The following is a 3,784-nucleotide window of genomic DNA, read 5'->3' on the forward strand; positions in this document are numbered from 1 at the left end:
TATGTCACAGCAAGCATCCGACTGCTTACCAGTGGTGGCGAACCTTTGGCACTCCAGATGTTATGGACTACAATCCCCATCAGCCCCTGCCAGCATGGCCAATTGGCCATGCTGGCAGGGGCTGGTGGGAATTGTAGTCCATAACCTCTGGAGTGTCAAAGGTTCGCCACCATGGGCTTAAACACAGGGGAGCAGCTATGTAAAACAACAGCCAGGGCTCATGCTGTGTGCCGTTCTCCCAGCTGTGCTCCACCCCCTCACAACTGCACCCCCCAAACTCCCCATGGGGGGGTGATGCAGTGCAATGCTGGTCAGCAGGCCTTGCCCGCCCCACCCCCCAAACTCTGTGGCCAACAGTGTAAAGCTAGAACCGGCCAGTTCAGTATTCAGTTTGATCCTGGCCTCATCCAGGTTTGGGTCGATTTGAGATCAGCATCAAGTGGGCCTGTGCCACTCCAGAACTCCGTGTGGGGCAAACAGTGGTGGGATCCAAAAATTTTAGTAACAGGTTCCGATGGTGATGGGATTCAAACTGTGGCGTAGCGCCAATGGGGCTGAGCGGGGCACGACAGGGGCGTGGCCAGGCATTCCAGGGGCAGGGCATTCCTGGGCGGGGCTGTGGCAAGGACACAGCCACTGCGCCGGTCCTTGGGCGGGAAACAAATGCACGCGGGCGCAGGCTGCCACACACGCCGGTGCACCTCCTGCTAAACTGCTTCAAGTTCTGTGTGCTACTGCTGAGAGGAGGGGCGTAACTAAGGCCAAAATCACGGGGGAAAATCACCCATTAGTAACCCCCTCTCGGCACACACAAATAATTAGTAACCGACTCTCGGGAACCTGTGAGAACCTGCTGGATCCCACCTCTGGAACCTGTCTCCGTTCCCTAGCTCCACATGGGGCGAGCCCCACTGGTTGACGTTCAACTGAGCCCTTGCCCTGAACTCCACAGGGAATTTAGGGCCAGGGCACAGTTGCAAGGGGGGACAACCCTCCAATGTCCCCCCCCCCATGTGACTGTGGGAAATAGCACCCGGGGCTGTAACCCCCCTGCACCGCCTCACTCCATCAAAGGTCGTTTCCGCATTTACAAAACGGAGGTCATAAGCTGCGGTTTTCTTTGCTGCAGGACCTTTTGGGTGCGGGGTCAATGCTCCCCACCGCAGCTTCTGCCCCTCAAACAATGCTCAGGCAGCAGCCACCAGGAATCCCCACTCTGAGGCTGTGGAACGCACATTGAGCTCAGGGGCTATCCTGATTGGTGGCTGCTGCTGGGCGGGACTATGGGGGAAGGGGCAGCGCTCTGCGCAGGGACTGAAACTGATTGACTGCTGCTGCTGCTGCTGCTGCTGGGCGGGTTTTCTTTTTTTACTTTTTCCCTGCCGTACCCACGTCTCCACGTCTGGATGAAGAGATGGGATTGATCTCGAGAATGAAACAGCTCCAGCTTTGTTGTGCAGACAAAAAAATACAAATGAAAATGGGGCAAACCTGGCAAAGATCAAAGGGTTCCCCTCTCTTCAACCCTCCCCAGTCCCGTCTCTCACCAGGTCTGGTGGAAGCTCTGCCAAAAGATATGCAGTCAGGGTAGATTGTAAATGTCTGCAGCTACCTACTGACACCGGTGCGACACTCGCTTTGCCATCGTCCTTTTGGTTTTGCTGGCTATCTTGGCCTTCTCCGTCTTCCAGGGAGGATTTCTGACTCGGTTCCCTGGAGTTTTGTAGCTCAGCCAGTTGATTATGCTTCCTAGCTGTTCCCCACCTTCCAGGTTACCTGCAGGGAGTGCTAAACATTACGGGCCCAGACTAGGGAGGGGAAAAGCCTCTGGCAAACGTCAAGCGCCACCACTGCGGGACTCCGCCCGTGGGCAGCAGGGAAATGCTCCCCTGCCTGCCCCCCCGGAGACGGCATTCTCGGTGCACTTTTACTCGCGACCTTCCGGATGGGTCAAGGCTCAGGTGACCCAGACACTCCCAGGTGCCTTGGCCACAATCCACCTTCTTGCCCAAAGAGTCCTGCCAGCGGTAGATTTGCTAAGTTAGGCCAGAGTCACCTGCCACCACACGAGCTGGGGCTCCTCCCGGGCCAGGCAAGGTCTTTCTTGCTTCGACTTGGCAGCCCCATCAGCGGCGTCCCGTTTGCCAGTGGGTCCACCTCCTCCTCGCCCCCCAAAGCCAGCAGGACAAGCCAGTCCGGGAGGTCTCCCCCAGGAGCAGGCCCCAGAGGAAGCCTGGAACTTCGGCAGCGGGAAACGGGATGCCAGAAGCGAGGGAGGCAATTCTGCAGCCAGCTTGCCCATTTGGGGACGCAGGGAGGCAGAGAGTGGAAGGGTGCTGGGCTACGGCTGTCCGTTGCCCTTCCAGCCCCAATTCTTACATCATACACAAATTTTTTTTTTTTTAAAAGAAATTTACCTCAATTCCTGGCATGGACTAGAACTGTGGCTTTTCACACTATAGCAGTGATGGCATGAACCTTTTTTGAGGACCGAGTGCCCAAATTGCAACCTAACCCCCACTATATTTATACTTGCAAAGGGCCAACCTACGGCCATTTAACCTGAATGCTGAGGTTTTAGCTTTAGAAAAAAAACCAGGTTGGCTCCCTCTTCCTCCCCACCCACTCGGGCAGGCAGGGGCCAGCCTGCTCTGGCCTCCAGCAAGGCCCACATGCACCGCTCTGTGCCTCTCTAGCATCTCTGCCTCCTCTGCGCACCGCCCCCCCCCCTCGGGCAGCAGCCACCCGGAGCACAGGCACCAGGGCCCATTCTCAGCCGGAGTCCTCCCCTGCTCACTGCGGTGCACGCACGTCGTGCTCAGTGGCCCAGCCCAGCCCAGCCCAGCCCAGCTGTCTGTGTGTGTGTGTGTTGAGGGCCCCCGCACATGACAAACTCTGTGTGTGTGTGCCCACAGAGAGGGTTCCGAGTGCCACCTCTGGCACCCGTGCCATAGGTTTGCCATCACTGCACTATAGCATAAGGCTGCTTTAGCCCATTGAGCCATAGAAACTGTAGTGGCAGAGAGGGAGAAATACTAGGCTTTAAGTGAGTGCTCCCTTGCATTGTTAGCTGACCCCACATTGCCATGAATAGATGTAGATCTCAGCTCCACAAATTAAAAAAAAAAGCTGCGAGCGCCTCAAGCACAGTCCACGGCTTCCTTATTGGGCAAAAGGCTCCACATCACTACCAGGGGCGGGAAACTCAAACCCGGAGTCCCCCCCACCCCCCCGGGCTTCCTCACTACTTTTTCCAAAAGGTGCTGTTCCGTCCAGGAGCAGATATGATGCACGCTGAGGGGCCAGGAGAGCGGAAGATTCGGAGCAACTGCGTTGTCGCCGCTGCTGTAGTGGGGAGTACGGCTGGACCCCGCATTACTTGCTGCGAGTAGTGCGCTTCAAAAGGTGAGTGGGGAAACGGCCAGTGCTTAAATGTGGAAGTCTGGCTGAGAAAAGGTTTTCTGGTGAGCTCAGACAGGCATTTAAATGTCCCAGGGTGCTGAGATATGCAAAGGCAATGCTCTGTTTCATCCATTATGTTGTATCACACCAAGGAAGTGAACTAAGCTATCAATGCCGATACAAAATTTCAGCCATTTGGTCCCGCTCCCAGGCACTTCGCTTCTTTCTAACACGGGAATATTCTATAACTTGGCAAATCTCTTCGCCATGATACACAATAACCAAACCTGAATGTGGTCTGCGGATTCCTTTGCTCAATGAACAACCGATGAAAAAAAAAACACCTGGAGTTACAGTGTTCATTTTTTTTATTTAGTGCAGT

The sequence above is a fragment of the Sphaerodactylus townsendi genome, linkage group LG13 (genome assembly GCF_021028975.2).
Source record: "Sphaerodactylus townsendi isolate TG3544 linkage group LG13, MPM_Stown_v2.3, whole genome shotgun sequence".
NCBI lineage: Eukaryota > Metazoa > Chordata > Lepidosauria > Squamata > Sphaerodactylidae > Sphaerodactylus > Sphaerodactylus townsendi.